At 40.8% G+C, this 19,783-nt stretch overlaps 1 protein-coding gene across 2 annotated transcripts in view; it reads right to left on the bottom strand.

The window, feature by feature from the left end:
• Positions 1–19,783, bottom strand: part of LHFPL3 (LHFPL tetraspan subfamily member 3) — a 251,046-nt gene that overhangs the window by 230,084 nt on the left and 1,179 nt on the right. The gene's annotated exons all lie outside the window — the stretch shown is intronic.

The raw sequence follows: 19,783 nt of genomic DNA, 5'->3' as shown, positions 1-19,783 counted from the left end.
AAACTAGGAGAGTGATAACCATGCCTATCCTTATGTACAAAGTATTTTGAAACAGTTGAAAGCCACTATATAAATGCTAACTATATATTATTAGATATTGCTCCTACTTTAGGGCATTTTTTCATTCACAGATGTTATGCACAAACCATTTACTATATCAGCCACAACCGTATTTTTAAAATCATAGGATATATGGAGAAGTTAAACTCAGTAGCCACCTCCTGGGAAGGGAAAAGAATGATTCTGACTCTGGCAGCAAACACTTACTGCATCTCATTACCATTTCTAGCAGGGTAAAGGAACAAATATTAGCATACTTGGGCTCGGTACAGCAATAGCTTGGTAAAATTCTATGGTGTATGTTATCCAGTAAAGCAGACTAATGGACCTGTCCAGCCTTAAAGTCTGTAGATCTGTGAATTAATTTTATGAAAAGAAAAAGTCTCCTGAAGCACTTGATGCTAATGGGCAGGCAATCCTCTGACTGGCACTTCATACTGGAATATGCCATGGCCCACTGAAAGAATAAATAATCTCTGTTAAAAATACTTGCAAAGGAGCAACAGATACACTTTGTTGGGACTAAAGGTTCATCTAGCCTGGAATGACATTCCCAACAGCAGACAGTATCAGACACTTAGAAGCAAGTTGAATGTGAAGCATTCTTCCCCCATCACACCTTCCTTACTGACACCCATCTCCTCCCCAGAGGGTGATCCATGCAGACCAGCAAGTTCAATAGCCATCACTGGATCACTTCTCTCTTTAATTGTCTAATCCTTTTCTGAAGCAACCTGTGCTTCTGCTTTCCACATCCTCTGGCAACAAACTGGAGCTATCACCCTGTATCCCCACACCAGCATCACAGTACTGGGCTCTGCACCCTGCAGGGATGGGGAGAAGGATCAGCCTCAGTGGTTCCTGGTGGTGGTACTCCCAAGCCATCTTCCTGTGCCCTACAGTAAAAGCAGAAGGAGGCTGAACTTGCTATGCAGCATGTCCAAACCACAATCTGGGATAATTTTCTGCTGTTCAGTTCTCCGACCTAAAACACAACTAACCAACAGAAACAGAATATCGCACTGAAGAGCTGAGGAGCTTTCAAGGGAGCAACATAAGAACATGCCCTCCTTCCATTTCTAGTGAGCTGCCCTTTCTGTGGGACATCCATACCTTCACTTCCCCACTTCATGGGAAAACTCACAGATGACAAGATCAAGTCACCTGGGGGTGAAATGAAGGCTGACAGAAAGCTGTAACAGTCACAATAACCCCCAAGGGATGGGTACAAGCTGGGTTAATGCGCAGCCTTCTGCCAGGAAGAGCACCTCCTCATGTACCTCTTCATGGATACTCTTACAGAGTTCTCGTCCCCCTGCCATTTGTCAGCAACCACGTTTGCATAACCTGAGCTAGATGCTACAGTCATCCCCATGACTCCCTGAACAAGGGTGCCTACCCTGTACAGTCACTATAGCTAAATGAATCGGGGGAGCACCCTGTAACAAGCCCTCATGAGTTCCTCTGGGCATGAACACTTTATTCTCATGCATTTTAGGCCATAAATTGGAGATGACAGCAAAGTAATCAGGAGAGGATCATGCTGTGCCTCCTAATTCTCATGGGCCTCCACTGATTATATAGGAGAAATCCAAGCAGACATGAAATTAAATCACTTCCCTTATGTTGGACTAGCCGAAGCTGTTCCTTAAATGACAGATTGCTAACAGCTCCCTTAATGACATCACCCAATATGTCATAAAATTTGCTGCCAACACTATGGATTTTTCTTCCCCTAGCCAGAAGCATTCCCTGGCCGTGGAGCAGAAGATTCATCGACAAAAATGTGGCTCAAGAAATAACCTATAAAGGGTTCTCAGTGCATAAGGCAAGTACCACCCAAAACCGCACTGAAGAATAAAATTATCCTTCTTGGCACTGCTTTCCTGGAACAGTGCCCCACATCAGATTTCTCCTAAGTGTTTGTGATTGAAATTATCCATCCACCATCTCTGCAGGTAGCACTAAAACTCACAGCTCAGGAATAGTATCCAGATCTTTGTCAGATTACCACCCTTGGGTGAAAACTGTTTTTCTTCTTACTATTTTTGTGCTTTTTGGAAGGAAACTCCAAGGTATTAGCATCAGAGAAGTAACAGATATACTTGCAGTACAATAGCAAGGATTATTTACCTGGAGTTTCACTATTATCCCTTTACTTCCAGGCTCACACCAGTTTTTCTGTAAGAACTTCAAGTGATAACCAGAGCATACACAGCACGAACTACCTTTGAGAATGTCTAAGAGGCAATTTGCAGGTTCTTCTCTATTCTTCAGACAGAAGAAATCTAGCTTGCAGCAATGCACCACAAATGACTACCCATTTGCTCTTAAAATGTGGAACCCACTTACGCAGCCATCAACCATGACTGCGCAAAGGGTGCTTAATTACCCATTCCTGTAATTCTGTGCTACCTGCATTTTCTCATGAGTATGCCTTATGTGAGAACGAGCTCAGGTGCACAGACTGTTTTCAAAAAGGGCAAATATATTTCTAAGAATAATAACTTCAGTCAGTGGAGCCAACAGCAAAGAAGGAAAAAAATCCTCCTTCTTTATTGAGACTTAAACTAAATTCTGATTTATAGCTGAGAGCACTGGAAGTCTCCAAGATTTGGTCCTTCTGATGAAGGTGAGGTTGCCCTCTCCACCCAGTTGCAGAAAATCAGTGTTGGCTGCTGCTCCTCTAAGTCACTCTGTAAACAGCCCTGCCTCTCTGTGTATGCTGTCTTTCCTGCATGCCACCATCTATCCTCTCAAAGCAGTCACAGTTGAACAACCAGAACACATGGAGGAAGAAGGAAAAAGTGAAATGCTAAATCTTGTGGGAACTTAAAGCTAGTGCGCTCATCTGCAATGGTACCAGGATGTGGCTTGAATATCTTTGGTAACTCCTTAGGTATCAACTGTACTTCTGTTCCCTGCAGGAATTCTTGCCAACAGTATGCTGGGGATGCTAAAAACCAGTGGTCTGAACAATCTGTCATTCATGTAAGTTCAGAAGAGAATCACTGCGGTGGCACTCGCTGGCACTGTGAGTAAATGAGCCATCAGCTATGTATCTGGATATGCTGCAGTTCTTTTCTGAAAGAAAAAGCAAGTCAAAAAGGAAGTGTAACACTGCTGAATGCTGAAGTGACCAAATAAATAGGATTAGCTAAACCTTGCTTATCTGTCAGTCAATCCTCCCTGTACGAAAGCAGTGCTCTCAAGCCTGCCCATGACCATCACAGCCTCAGTACCTGGGTTCCTGAACTGATGTATTTCAAGCTATGTCATCTGCTTACGTATGCAGTCATTTTGGTTTTGTCATCCAAGAGAAAAAACCTGGTTTGGCCAAATGTCTTCCATCACGTGTACTTCCAGTGCATGGAATGAAAGGCTAAAATAATCCCCATGCATTTTGTTCTCAAATTCAGAACCGCACTGCCATGACTGCAAAGTGACAGATGTCAAACGCAGGCTGAGTACCTCATTAATGCAGAGATAAACACACAGAATATGTTGTTTGGAATCACAACCCAGTGTGTTTATATACGTATGCCACTATTTATCGTCCTACAGATGGTTGCTCACAGTGATGTACATCTACAAATATGTTTAATTTTGCTTTTTCCTATTCTAGGTAATTACCATTTTTCCTTGTTTACACTGACTACTACTAAGATGGCCCAGAGATGTCTGGGGTGAGGGGTCATGTTGCACAAAGCAGACCCAGAATCTGTATGCAATCAGTTCTTTGCAGTAATAAAGCCTATGACCGTAGAGTATTTTCTAAGGAATTATCTCACTCTCATTTTACAGTCGGGAAAACTCAGAAAGGTGAAATGACTTACCCAAGGTTGCACAGCAGGCTCTGTTCAGTACAGAGTTGTTGCAAATTGGGTAGCTCATCTGCTCATGCTACTCACACCACTCAAACAAAATTCAAACAATAATTATTATTTTTACTGCAATATGCACGGCAGTCAAGGCTGGAGGCCACAATCAGGATTCAGCTTATGTTGGGCTCTGTTCAAACATCAAATCAAATCCAGTCCCTGCTCCAGGGGGCTTGCAGTCTCAGTAGGGACATAATTCTGTGGGAACACAGAACGCAGTGGAAAGGGATGGAAGGAGGGAGGGAGAGATAGAAAGCAGTAACCTGAATGTAAGGTTTCACATTGTTTTGGATAACTGTGAAGTCTGGAAGCTATTATTATTTAAATTATTTAGGTGGGTAAGAAATATAAGCGCATTACTGACAGCCACTTGTCTAGTTACTTAGGTAGCAGTTTATCTTCATAATCTTAATTGCACAAGCACTTTACTTTCACTCCTATGGTCTTTGATTACACTGACAGACAGCAACTGGATCCTACTATTCCCTCCTTCGGGAGACTGACTCACACTGCACTAACCCCATACTTACAGTACACTGTACTTTACAAAAAGTGGTATTATGCTTAGGTTTACACTTCCCTCTCTAATCTGCTGCTAGGACAATTCTTGCTGTAGACCTTTTTATACAGTATGTGCTTACACATTTTTACAGCACATCACATTGTGGTACACTAACTATAAGCTAATGAAATCACTTCATTCACACTAACTTTCACTAAGCACTGCAGTAATATAATATCTACTAACTCCCACCTTGCTGTCTGTCACAGAATCCAAATGTGGCTCCATGTTAGCAGTACGTTATGAACCAAATGACCATATAGCTATTTCTCTTTAAAAGACTTAACTGGGTATAATATAAGAATTAATAGCTCCTCTAATACTGAATGGCATAGACACAGTGGGATTATTTGCAAGAGTAAGACTGCTCAGTACCACATCAGGATTGCTGAATGGTCCTTAGAAGTTAACTCTTTAGTTTTCTGGTATGGATCTGCTACTCCATTATTTATTATAATGTATGTGTTTGTATAAATAATGAAAAAGGATATACAGGAAATATTTGATTGACACCCAGATGGGTGAGTATTTTTTCTGGATTTCAATTAAGCCAAGCATTTAAAACATGCTTCCAACCCATCAAAGCATGTGCTTAAATTCTTTGCTCAGCTGATGGATTCTGTTGAAACCAATGGGCAGCACCTTTTCACTGACACTAACAGATTCTAGATCAGCACAATAGGACCATAATGTACTCTAGAAGAGCTTGAGAAATCACAATTTAAATACACTATTTTACAGAACAAAAGAATGTGCATTCATTTACAATGACCTTCCTTGCTCCTATTCTCAACTGGCTAAATCCACATACAAATTAATGACTTATCACAATGTCTGTTGAGGATACAGCATCAAAAACTAAGGCACTGCAGAACCTACATAAAAAATACTAATGCAATTTCATTTTACACTACTAAAATTATGTAGTTTTTCAGAAAATTATGTTAGGTACACATTACTTCCTGCATTTATTCCTCTCTGACAGGGATGACTGAAGCTCAGCAGAACTGATGTATTTACTTTAAATGATTAGAACCTGACTTTTAGTGCTATGATAAATGGAAGCAATAAATAACAATAGCTTTGTTTAGCAACTGTCAATACCTATTTTGCAGCTCTTCATACACTAGCCACTAATCTTCAGCATCAGGTAATTCAAATTCCTTTATCATATTTCTGATTCATTTATGACACTGCAGCTTTATTTTAATCCCAGGCAAAAGCATACTAAGAAGGAACTATGACATTACATTGCTAATTTAAAACAAAATACTTGTTTAATCATTCCTATACTCAACTTTATAATCCAATGGATGGAAGCATAGCCTGTATCTACATCAGCAAGTTATGTATTGCAACAAAGTGGACCTAAAAAGTGAAACAGTTCTTAGGACCTAATATCCACAATGTGTGCGTTCCAGAGGTTTCACTCTGGACGAGCCCTAGGCTGGTCTGGTGGAAGGCACACACATCAGTGGTAGAAGTGCATCAGGTGTACTCCTGGATGGCATCTGGTTCAGTTTATTTAGAAAGAAACCCAGTTTGCACATCCCAAGACTGTTCCACCATGTGAATCAAAGTGTAGTAAGCTGGGCAACCAGAAGATCAACTTTAAAAATGCACCCCTAACCAGAACTAAAACACTCTTACAGTCAGTCCCATGGATGATCCTCTTGCAGACCACTGGCCAAAGCAGGCAGTTTTAGCTGGCTGCATAGGCACTTGGTCAACTCCAGGATCTCTGAATGCTTATCCAGATGACAGAACAGCCATGCCATGCAGGCATGGTTGCTCTGTTCAGAACAGCTCATATCCAGGGCTAATTAGGTGCCTGAGACCAGGATGGCTTCATAGCCACAGAGGGTCGGATTAATCTCCAGACTGAGAAACCTAAATGAAAGTGGTTTAAGTTTTAAGTTAAGGCAACTTAAGAGTAGAAGCTAGGGTTTGATTCACTTGCCATCGTGTTGGTGCCTAATGCCACTTGAGCTCTTCTACCACTCATGAGACATCTGTGTGTGGATGATGGAGAACCTCTGGAAGACCTGTATCCTCCTGGAAAAGCAGTCACAGGTCAGACAGGATCCTTGAGGCACTTTAAGCACAGGCACCTGGATGTAGGCGACTGCTTGATGGCCTGGCCTCCACAGACTGACATAATAACCTAATGTTGTCCAAAAAGTGGGATCTTTACGCAGGTATGCAAGCCAATACACACAGTGTTGAGATATTTCTTTTATTACAAGTCTGTGCAACGTTGGCAGCTAGGTGGCATTCCACAAAGCTAGCTCAAAACTCAGCCGAAGAATAATATCTATACAGTCTAGTTATACATACGTATTTTCCAAACTCTACCTGAAAGATATTATTGGTAATTGGTTATACACTATAGTTTTCTAGTGGTCTATATATCTCTTGCTTTGATTTAAAGTTACAGTGTATTTTCAATTCAGCTGTCGGGGGGCAGGTGTGGGTGTCTTCTAGTCCTGAATTGAGTCAGCAATCGCGATCTCCCCCTGCCACTGTTACATTTGTTCTAGTTACTGTGAATTCTGCTGACTTTACATGGTGTGGCAACCTTCCAGTCGGACAACCTTCTTCGCAGCAAGTGTTTCCTTTATCAGTCCTTGAAGTCCCTCGCTTTAGTTCCTCCTTTATGCAGGTAGTTAGTGCACAGAATAGGCCTGTATTTGTAATTTATCACTAAGATGAACACTCATGGATTCACTGCAGAAACACTTGCCTGGCCTTGCCAGAGCCAGGTGAGTTCTGCCAGGGCCAATGGTGACACCATCCTACCACAGTCTAAGCCAGACGTGTGTAGCCAGGTATTTCACTGCATGTTCTCTGGCACAACTCCGCTGTTGTGTCTATGCTTACCCATTGCCTGATGTAGTTTATAGTAAAATAGAGCTGTCTGTAGAAGTGTGCTTTGCATTTGGTTCAGACTTGATTTGGGAAAAAGCAGCCCCAGGGAATAAAAAAAATTACATGCCTTGGGAAGAGACAAAAATGCAGTTACCACTTCCCAGACAACCTTACTTTTGCTTCAGCACAATTCCTCCAGAATACCACACAATTAAAATTAAATGAAATGTTGTGCTATATGTTTAACACTCAGCTATTAAATATACCATCTTAGGTTCACATAGACACTCACTGAATTCAGTAAGGCTAAATGTAAACCCAGATACTTGTATCTGCAGATGTGTCCCTCAGGGTGTGAAATCCCAAACAGGCATTTTTAAGTATGCATACTGCATGAGATAGCTTTCATAGAAAAGTGCAAGATCAAAAGTGTTTCGTTTGAAGCTCAGGGTGTGCCTTACATACAGTTGTTTGATGCACCGAACACTTGTTTATCCCGTTGCCAAAGTGCTCCCTCCTCTCTCTCCCTCTCAAACTGCCACAGGAGGCAGGAAAGGCGGCAGCAAGGACAGAACACGGAACTCAGTGCTGCTCCGCATCCCAGTGTGCATGAGCAAGGACCACTTGTTGAGCCTTTTCTTTCTACAATATCCAATGCATTTGACACAAAGTTATTCACACAAAAAATGCAGCATCCAGTAGCATATCAACAAGAGGAAGAGATTTTATATGTTTCTTAGCTGTTTAGAAAGGTTCTTTACGTAGCAGCATGGCATCACAAAATAATTAGGTGCATGGAGAGATAACAAGCAACAAATTATCAGGGAAACATCCTTAGCAAAACTAGATCTCACATTAGTCATAGAACTGACAATTTGTAAACTGTTTTTCCTGAAACCTTGGTCTTTTAGAACATTTTAAAGGTTCATTTTTCAACCACTCTCACTTTTAAACATCAGTATTTAGCTGACATAACTTAAATTTTCTTAAAGGAAATTAAATATCCAAGTCACATGAAAATGTTGACTGCAAAGGGAAAATGTGAAGCACATTAACCACAGCAGCTGTTGTTGACACTTTCACAGTTTTGCTGGGAATTTAAGGACCAAACCTTGCTTGTTTGTTTGGTCAGAATGCCAAATGGAATGGCAGAATGGAGCCCCACTTGACTGAGCTACATATCTTGGTCACTGTCTATTTTTAATCCTAGAAGGCACCAAGAATAGGAGTGATAATGTTTTAAAAAACAGAACAAATGGGAGTAGAATAGAAAAGAGCATTCACCTAGATGTTCTGAGAAATGAGAAAGGAACAAGGCATGCTGTTACAAACACTGCATTCTGTAATCTCTTTCAGGCACTCAATCTGTTTCCAATGTACAGCTCAGTATTTTACCAAATCTACTCCCTTTAGAAAGTTGTTACAGAACCTTGCTGCTTTAATAGTTAGAATCCTTCTTTTAATTTCCAGGCTGAAGTGATTTGTATCCAGACAATACTCGTCTGTTCTTGTGCCACTGTTACCCACAAGTTTAAAGTCATTACTTTTCATTCGACGGGCCATGGACTCAGGAGGTATTCATAAACCACTTCTGAGATTTTTAAAGTGTCATGACGCCAAGTAGGCCTAACAGGTTGTACTTTGCTCTAACAATGCAACAGGGCATGTAGCAACATCTTTGGAAAAAGTCTGGGAATCAAATCAAATAGAAGTGAAAAGCATGGGCTTAAACAATTCTTTTCCCTTCCTCTTGTTTTTCAGCCTTCCATGCATTTTCAGACAGCAGTCATGGACATCTTATCAAACTTCCTCTTTCTACATTAAAGTAACAAAGCCTTCCTAGTTTTCTCCTTGCAAGAAACATCACCTGGTTTTCCTTTTTTGCAGCTACTGCCGTCTCAGTCAGAATTAGACATCAGTGTCCAGAATTCTACATGAATTATCACTGTGTATTGCATAACAATGTCAACATTGCCCTAAATCAGCTAGAAATAGTTCATGAAATATGTGCCAAGATCACATATGCCCTCTTCACAGCCACATTACATTGACATCCCGTTGTCATCCTTTGGTGAACAGATGTACTTAGGCCCTCTCTTCACCCATTACCCATCCTCAGCTGCATGGACTTATGCTCTGCACCAGTGAGTCCATGCCACCACTATCACCTTGCTCCTCCAGGTTGGCAAAGAGTGAAGCATCAGCTTGGGAATGGCTGTTGGTGAACCAGCTGATGCCATACTACCTAATGTATCCGTTCAAATACAAATGCCTGACATCAACTAAATGCAAGCAATTGTTGCTGGTAACCCATCAGCATGTTTGGACTATTTTGGACCATATTTTTCTAGTATAATGACCATGAATTGCACTTTAAACCTTTTTATTTTACTGATGTTCTAATATAACTTCACCAGTAATAGGAAGGCTAAATAGTAAGACACAGAAACCAAGTAATAATTAACTTTCTTTAGAGGAATATAAAGCTACAAGGATGACTAGTTTTATTTTCATGGGAAGTCTTAATATTTCTCTCATGGAATTAATCTTAAAACACTGAATTAACTCTTTATGAAGCCACACTGAATGTCTCTCCGGTAAAGACTCAATGCATAACAGTTTTATAGTGTTCAAAAACGTATTAGACAAGCTGAAGGTACCTGGGGGAAATTTGATTTTGAAACATGCAGTCCACATCTGAGAGAAGACTCATTTAGATGCGTGGACAACATTTTCCCATGTCTAGGTGAAAAACTTTTTTGTGGCTTGTTCTACATTTCTGATCGTTTCTTCCTCTTGCCAAAGGTTACAAACCTTTTTCTTTTTCAAGGTCATTACTAAGCCTAGTTTCAAAGCTAACTACACTTCATGCCAATTTCTCATCCACAGGTTTTTTTATGGTTAATTTAAACAAAGAAAATCACAACTGAACGCTATGGCACTGAATTGCAGTTATAAATTGGTTTAAATTAAAGGACTAAATCCCATGTCACATTCACGTTCCTGCACGGGTACTTCTTGAGCTCCTCATTTTGAGGCTTTGGTACGCAGTGGTTATGTTTACACGGATAAATTAAGTATTGCCAGGGAGCACTCCCAGGCATTGAAACGCAACTGTCTACGCTATTAAATTGTTAGAATTGTCCCACAGCATGTGTCACAGGAGTGTTTTCAGTCTGTTCCAACTAACAATCTTCCAAAATATTGCCAGGGCACAGTCTGCAAGTCAGGACATGCCAGGAATGGTTCCCCATAGGCAGTGTGAGTCCGGTGACCCAGTTTGAGAAGGTAAAAAAATGTAATAGTATGGACACTGGCCAGTGTGCCAGCTGACTGTGCACCAGAGGGTGGTTCTGGACATGCTTACTTTGCAGATACAGGCCCAGCCACTGCTTCCCTCTGTTGGGCACTGGGAAGCTGAGGAGATGACTTGATACGGAAATGTCTGAGCCTAACTTTGAAGACTTAATCTCCAAGAAGGACGGGATCATTTATGTAGGTGTTTCACGCTTACATGCTGGCATCTGGGCTGTTGCAAAACAACCTTCTCCTAAAGAGACTTTATGTTACATAGAACTGAGGAACACTGGCTTTTCTACAGCCACTCCAGAAGCCTGTTACTGCAGAGAAAGAGGCAGGAGGTCAGATAGGAGGCAAACACACTGCTTCTAGCTCACCCTCCTCCCCTCCCTGCATAAATCTTCCCTGATCTTAAGAGACCATGTCCAATTTCATTCACACTTCTGCTGCACACAAAGTCCATCACAACAAAGTACTGTAGGGAGAGGTTGCGGAGGTGCAGTCTAGCACAGCACTGCAAGACACATTCTGGCCATGTTCATTGCACGAGGTGTCTCACCTTATTCAATGAACTTCTATAAGGTGCATGACTTTTGACTTAGAGCAGTAAACACAAGAACCTCCAAAGGTTTCACAAGTAGCATTTTCTAAACCTCTAAACTCAGAATGTTTGTCTTTGACCCTGCAAGTACAACATGTCTAGCTTTCTTCTCTATAAACTTTTCCTTTCTGAAAAACAATCAGAAAAATAAGGAAAGTAGAATGTGTGACAACTCATCAACTGTTTGTAATAATTTATTTTAAACCATTTATTCGGTAGCTCTCTCCTTCTGATGCACTCTCAATTACTTGATTGAATAATTCTCTGAAATATTCTCTGAAATAGCACATGATGTGCTTGTGTCAAAGTGGCTCTCCACAGAGGCCATCAGCTACCTTTTAAAATCAATGAAATTCATAAATTTGCATCTGGCTTCTCAAGGAGAAAATAAAGCAACCTTTTCCCCTGGTACGTATGACCTACTCATTCTAAGGCCAGCTTGTTTCAAGTCTGCACTATCTCTGAATGCCAACATGAAGACAGATAATATCTTCCTTAGAACAGATAGATCTTGAAGTCTATTATATTCCCCTTCTTAAAGATTCCAGCTGTAATTCTCTCTTAGTAATTGGGATTTGCACACTGTTCCACACAGTAATGCATATTCTAGCTATTCACTCTGTCATGCTGCCACTGCATTTTTTAACAATGCTGATAGCAACTGATGTTATCAAATTCTGCAGACTTTTCAGGCTCTTTGCTTGCTCATGTCTTTTTTCCATTTCACCATTTCTGAGCAAAAATGTTTTTATTTTTTCCTTTGTGATGCCTCACTACTGTGACCCTGCCATTCCTCACAGCTGGATCTTGTTAGTTTCAAATATTGAGTCCACACTGTCTGATCACACCATAGATTTTCTGTTCTGATATGTTTGCTCTCTTCATGTTTGCAAGATCAAAGCTAATGCTGTTTATAACACACTGCTAAAAAGGTTCACTTCTCAAAAAAGGTAGAATAACCTTAGTGTTTGAAACCTATCCTTCCTTTTATACCATGCCTTCTACTGCCACTAATATCCATATGTTTCTCCTCTTCTGGCTTCATTTTCCCATATAGCCATTTTCTTCATTAAACTTTTAGAAGGAATTTTTGAAAGAACTCAGCAGCAGACATATCTATGCCAGTGATGCCCCTTCAGGTGCAAGAAAGCAGAACTGTGCCAACATCAGCTGCTTTCCAAAAGCTCACCCCCATTTCTCTTTCCCAATGGTATTCAAGTTCTCAGCGCCCCACATTTCTATAGGTGATATACCCCTCTTCTGAATTCCCTCTCAGCTTCCTTCTCAACTCCTATACATCTTTTTTTCAGTGAACTGGAATTTGGCCTCAAATTGCCTAAATAACTTCATATATTTCCTTCTATATCTTACTATTCTGTTATCTTAGTGTTTTTCAAACAGTGGACCACAGCCCCCAGGATGTTCATAAAAGGCAATTGTCAGAGTTATAAGATGCTGAAATCTTTATTACACTCTAAAACAAAAGAAAATATAACTTCTTCATTCCCAACACATCTTTATCCTTCAAAAACAAGTTTTGCTATCAAAATCTCAAATCACTCATACAAATAAATGATATACACTTCTTACGTGATACATTTTAGCCAGGTTCCCTCTGGTATCAAGACTGATGCAGCTGTGTGACTTTAAGCCTGATGACCAACTTCAAACAAATTTGACTGATGCTACAAGCCTCCAAGATACTAAAATTCTGCAAGTTTTGTGAAAAAGCTGGCTCCTGGGCAGAGCAGAAAGTATTCCTAATTCCCACTAGTGGAAAGACAGGGATAGTTTATCCTTTAACAAATCTAGGTGGCAGCTTGAGGACATCAAATCAACACACAAACAGCTTTCTGCCAGCTATAACACATGCTGTGTCCTTGTCAACTACACAGATGAAGAGCGTGTGAGGAGTCAGACAATTTAGCTACTGAAGGCAAGGGATGACGGGATGCAGGAAAGAACTTTTAATACTGTGGGCACAGGGTATTTTGGGGAAGAAATTACTTTCGGAGGGGACACTGAGGCACATTTCCTTCATTTCCACTGTTCACAGGACACACCTTTAACCTTCATTTTTATAGCCAAAGCATGAAATACATCAAAATGTTTACTTCAAACAAAATAACAAAACTTCCAGTTCTTCATCTTTCCAACCTACCCAGCTAACCTTCCAACTCACATTAGAACACGAGCACTTCCAGTACTCATCACAGCCAGCATGACAGTAGCAGAGTGCAGGCTACCATGGGGCACTCCCACACTAAGGATGAGGAACCCTGGGAACCTCTATTAAGCCTGATGGGAAACTTTCCTCTGGAGCTGAACGGACAGAAAATCATACTGGCAGCACGATTTCTCCACTAGGAAAAAGAAGCACATGCACCAGGGCCCACTCAATTTAGGAAATGTCCTTATAGGCTTGATGAGACAGTCTATTTGTTAGCAAGGAGAGCACTCAGCTCTTTCCCTGCTCCCTGCCCACCTGCCCAGCTCCAGCACCCCATTTCACCAAGACGCAGAGGCAATCCTCATTTTATCATGGTCAGAGCCCTCAGCATCCCTAATTTTTCAGAATTTTCTCCATCAAAGGTCCAGTTCCCATTATTGCTCACAGACCACTAAATAACCTCAGTTACCTCACCCTGCGGGTGGGGTGGGGGTTGTTAACATTCTTATTAAAGTCAGCATCAATGCTGAAATGCAGTTCAAAATTCCGGTTGATGTTCCTGGATTTGCCCTCCTCTCCCTTTGGCCTCCCATGTGCCTCTCACTTTACAGCTGAGGTACATGTTGGGAACAAAAGCTGGCAGCCGCATTGGTTAAGGTCCTTGGCTTCTGGTGAGTTAGGCCATGCCTCTCAGAAAGAGGCAGCCAATCTTATGTAAAGGCTTCAAGTGAAGAAGCAATCACTGTAAAGATAATTAACAAATGAAATTTAACAGGTTAAAAATGTATATACCTCATGGCTCATGCAAGTTTGTGTAACTTCAGCTTCCAGACATAGCATCTGTCGAGTTAAGGAGCACAGCATGACTTGAAATCTCCCCCTGTAGGTCCTGATATACCATAATCTGTCAAATTCTAATCTTCTTTTGAATAGCAAGAAAATTCATCCTTTTAGGTCTTCTTCTTTCATTTATTTAAACCAGTCCTGAAATCCTTTCTCCTTTATACTTGAAAGGGAGTCTTGACAGATGTTTGACCTGGACAGAGTGGGCATGGGAACCACTGTGGTAACAGCAGTCCCATTGTTTGTGCACACATTTAGGGGCCACATCGGACTTCTTAAGTGCAGCACTGCAGTGAGAGCTCACATGCAGACACACATCTACAACAGCCTCTAATTTCTCTTCTAAATAACTGTTTTCCATAACACGTAACTTCGGTAATTCTCCCATCAGTAGGATGTCTCCTACATTTTGATCCCCAGAAGCCTTACACTGCATTTGATGTATTACAATACAGGCTGTTGAAGCAAGCCTAGGTTATTATGACATCCAAATCTGTCTATGGAATTAGCTATCCTTACTGTAATTTACTAAACAAATAACTATAATTTATTAAACAAATAATTTTTGTACCACCTCCGAAGTTCAGCAGCTATAAATGTATATTATTCTCCCAACTAATTTTTAAAGACACTGAGGCTACAGGCAAGCGCCTTGCCTGGCCCCACCAGACATCCTGCTCAAACACTGGTGCAAGACTGGTTTTTTATCCAGCCTTCTGGAATTTACCCCTATACCAAGATCTGACAAACAGCAGTAACAAAGGCTCTGAGAGCATCAAGGCCAAGGCGTTTAAGACTTACATAAAAGTCACCTGGTCCTGCAGACTGATTTCAAGTCAAACAACACAGCTGCAATGAGGAATTCCACCTTCTCATTCTGAAACAATTCCCTGTTTTAAATGAATTTTTAACTGTGGCATTTAATAACCTCTCCAAAGAACCGGCAATTGAGTAATATGGAACCAGTTTTAAAAACTGGTTTCAAACAGGTCCAGGTAAAACCTGGGGAACCACAGAAAGACTGATATCTGCACCATGTACATCATCAACAACAGAGTTATGTTGGCACATGCACAAACATAGCATATTTGTGTGACAAAAGGGAGTAAGGTAGGACCAACACACCTATTTTAAGTAATTTTTTACAAAACTACCAGAGCTCTCCAAAGAAGTAGAAAATAATGCGATCTGTGGAAATTTTCATTAACAAAGCCCACTTGGACTTCCAAAAGACATTTGATAAATCTGTCATTCATAAATCTTAAAAAAAACTAAACTCCCAGAGGATAAAAATAAATGTCCTTGCAAGGATAAATAATTAGAAACAGATGGTAGGAGAACACTGACAATTTCCCAGGCGGAGAGAGGTCAACGGTGGAGTCCTGCAGGGATCTGTGCTGGAACCTGGGAGCTGCTCGCTTATTTATAAATGAACTGGAAAACAAGGTAAATGGTGAGGTGACAAAGTTTGCTGCTGATGTTCATTCAGGGTAGCTAAGATAAGGGAAGACTATGAAGAAAGACTTTACAATACTGAGCGACTAGGCAATAAAAAGGCAAATTAAAGTCAATGTACATAAATAAATACAAAGTCATTTCCTTGAGGGGAAAATACCTAACTGCACAGTGATGTACTCCAAGGTGACTATTACCACTTCAGGACTAAGATCTTGGGGTTGTAATAGGTAGTTCCATAAAAAAATCAGCTCACCGTTCACTAACAGTGAAAAAGTGAGTATTAAAAATTACTAGGAAAGGAACAAAGAATGAAAGAGAGATTATTATTACGCCATTGTATAAATGGCTGGTTTGCCTGTCTTGAATGAAGTTCTCATCCCATCGCCTCTGAAAGGATACAGCAGGCTGGAAACGGCTGCGGGCAGGGCAGCAGGGATGACCACAGGCCTGGTACAACGTAACAACCAAGGAATGACTAAGAAGCCAAAGATTCATCAAGTCTCAAAAACAGGTAGCAGGGAGTACAGCAAAGGTGTATTCAAGGACCAGCACAGGGAAGGTGTCTGGGAACACCCTGCTCACAGCCTCTTCCAAAACATGAGCTGGGGGATCAAATTAAATGGGCAGGTACAAGGTTTAAAACATAAAAACCCACTACTGAATCTTCACATAAGACATATTAAGCTGTGGAACTCCTTGCTTTGGAGCACTGTAAACACTGTAAGTTTACACAGGTTCAAAAAGTGACCAAAGTAATGAAAAAGAAATTAATTCCAGCAAGAGCTTTTAAATGCCAAGACTTATCTTAGCAAATCCCTGAACACAAGTGCTGGAGGACAGAGAGTAGTGAAGGCAAAACGAGCTTTCAAAGCTTTGATGCTTCTGTGGGCTTATGTGACAGACCACTGTTGGAGATCACTGGGCCTGTGGTTTGACAAAGTACAGAGGTTTTATGTTGTTTTGTTCAACTGTCCTCTTACTGTGGCATGGGCTTAGCCATGTCCTGAAAAATATATACATTGGTTTCATCCTACTTGTCCACGGGATGCTTCTATGCCTTTCTTTTGCTTACTTTACTTTTCTTTCCTGTAACTTGCAACATCCTAGCAAAGACAAAAGTAACGACATGTCTAATAATGAAAAAAATCACAATAACAGAACTGAAGCATTTAATTTATTTAACTTACAAAGGAATAAATCTCAAGAAATGTCTTTGTAAGGTTTCTTGCAAACTTTAGATGCAGGGTAATGAAGAACAATAATACCTCATTTCTAACTTTCACTAAGTGTGTTCATGCAGCTGCTCAGATTTGGTAAGTGTATGTGCAAGTGTTTGTACATGATTTTGAGACTGCAGAAGGGGAGACTAGAGGCTGGAGAACAAGGCTGCCAACACTGGCTCTCAAGGTATCAAGTGTACCCTGACTGCATTATGCACGTGAAACAGAAAAAGCAGTCTAAGTCATGGCAAAATCGTAAGGGAGTCTAATGTTGTCCTCACGTACACAAAGGAAACTGCTTTTTTCCTAGGATTTTTCTGCTTGATCATGTCATAGACATGATTAGACAGCAAGGAGGCCTGAAAATGCGTATGTCCAAGATATTGTTTATTTTTTCCCTGTTTAAAAAACAACTCTTCAAAACAAGAGCTATATCATGCTGACAATCTATAATGACTCATGCAGGACAGAATGTGATCAAAATCTTTCTTTTAAAGAAATTAGCTCCTAAGCGTTCATCTGCAATCCTAAATCAAGCATGATCCCACGTCAAAAAAAAATGCTTCTTAGAAGATTTAAATTAAATTTTAAGTATTATATGATCTGTGATGAATGCTAATACTACTAAGGTACATAATAGCAAGCAAAATCAAAGTTATACTAACATACTTGCTTATTTCACTACTTCAAGTTCAATTTTATTCCTGTACTACAAAGAACTACACACATATGTAGATGACATTATTATTATCTGTGAGATAAGCACCTTAAGCTTATTATTGCCTATTACATATCCTCTCAAAACAGCAGAATAATAACAAAAGTAGGTCATATAGCTCATAGAAAACCTAGCAGAACTCATTATAACTCTCTTGTCCTGCACAATTTTTTCTAAGGTTTCCTTCTGTCCCACCACCGTTGCTTTCTTCTTCAAAGGGTGTAACCCAAACCGATACGGATTTTCTGGTAGTTTCCTCTCCCTTTGAGGAAACTTTTTTGAGGCAATTAACAGTCAGGGAAATGCTGAATTAAGGTACAACTTCCAGCAAAACAACAAATTCAGGTTCTTTCAACACCCAACACTGTTCTAGCTCTTCCAGGGCATTTACATACAAACCAGGAAAGATGGCCAATAACCACTTGGCTATACATGTATTCCCCCTATTATTTTAATTTTGGAGGTAAGCAGTCTGGAAAGTGATTCTACTGCTGACATAAAACTCCTGATGTTGAATGTTAATGCCAACAGCGCATCTACCAGCTTTGGCGATGACAAAAATTCTGTGTTAATTGCCTGAAAATGTATCTTCGGTGTCATACCTGCACATATGCAGCATGCTATAGACTGGTAGGGCTCCCACAGATCAGCTGCATGCAGTGGTTTCTAAACATTATTATTATTATCATTATTCACCTGTGCAGAAATGCAGTAAAGGAATCAGATTCATTTTTATATACCTTGCACTATCTTCTTGGTATGAAGCAGTGGAACTATATAAATAAAACACCATTATCTCTGGTGCTGGAAAACGTAAGGGATTTGGAAACTGTGCTGTCCTACTGCATACTGGGCATGAACAAAACAGGCTGAGGATGCACCAAACCAGTGAATATTCATGCCACCTTTTACCAGCGGAGCCATAAGGAGAGGAGACAGCTGAAAGCAAAAGTCCTTAACCGAGCAGAGGAGACGTCAGTGGTGCAAAGACGAAACAGTTTGCTCTGCCTGGAGCCAAGTGACATGACTGTGTACAATTAATAAGATCATACCAGAATGCATGTTACTGAACAAAGTAGCCACCAGCATCAAAGAGGATTCCCATTGCAGAGATAATGAGCCCAAACCTAGCCTGACTGGAATTGAGGGAAAATCTACGAACCTCAAATGACTGCAGATCAATCCCCAAGTGATAAAGAAAGAAACCATACAGAAACATGAGTGATGGAAACAGCATAAATATATATATAACACACATAAAACCAGCATCACAGAGAGAAATGGTTAAAGCTGTTTAATCCAAACCAGAAATTTCCACTAAGCCTCATGGACTAGGTGGCAAATTGAATAATGCTGAAGCTGCTCAGCAAACAACTCAGAAGAATTATTGCTCGGAAACTGAAATGAATATAGGTCAATTAAAAAGTGATTGTGAGCCCATTTTGGAGATATTTTGCTCAGTTTCCCTAACAGCTTATTCCTGCAAAGACAAAACTTCTCAATTTCAGGGGTTTATCAGGAGGACAAGCAAGAAGGTATGCTTTGATTTTAGACTTTTTTTTTTTTCAAATTATTGAAGAATTAATCTTTACTATCTTGCTAAAATTGATTTTGTTACTATCTCAAGTCTACAGACCATTCTCTTCTCCTCCTCTGCCTCCCAGCTGCACACAAATCACCCGTTCTCTACTAACTCAGAGGGGAAGCTGTGTTGGGAATGCAGAAAGGGATGTCCTGGTGTTCTCCCTCCTTATCATGCGCTTTCCCCAGGGAGACACTGGATGTGATGGGGAAAGTCAGAAGACCTTCGGAGGCAAAACCAGCAACCAAAAGGAATTCTTTCTTACACTCCTAACGTACAGAGAAGAATACACCTTGCAAACAGGCGGAACAGACCCCAACCAAAACTCACGCATGTAACACCCAATGACCTCGGCTGCCCTTCCAGTTGGCCAGCAAAAGCCCTCGCCATCCCCTCCCGCTGAACTGGAGCGGGCTCTGCCTGGACCAGGGGGCCACCCGGGCTCAGGACTAACCTTCAACAGGCGCTGAGTTAAATTCACCCACCGCCGCCCCCTCGAAGCGTCCCCCACGGCCCCCAC

Source organism: Falco naumanni, chromosome 5, assembly GCF_017639655.2.
Source record: "Falco naumanni isolate bFalNau1 chromosome 5, bFalNau1.pat, whole genome shotgun sequence".
In the NCBI taxonomy this organism is placed as follows: Eukaryota; Metazoa; Chordata; class Aves; order Falconiformes; family Falconidae; genus Falco; species Falco naumanni.
This window is presented reverse-complemented; position numbering and strand designations above follow the sequence as displayed.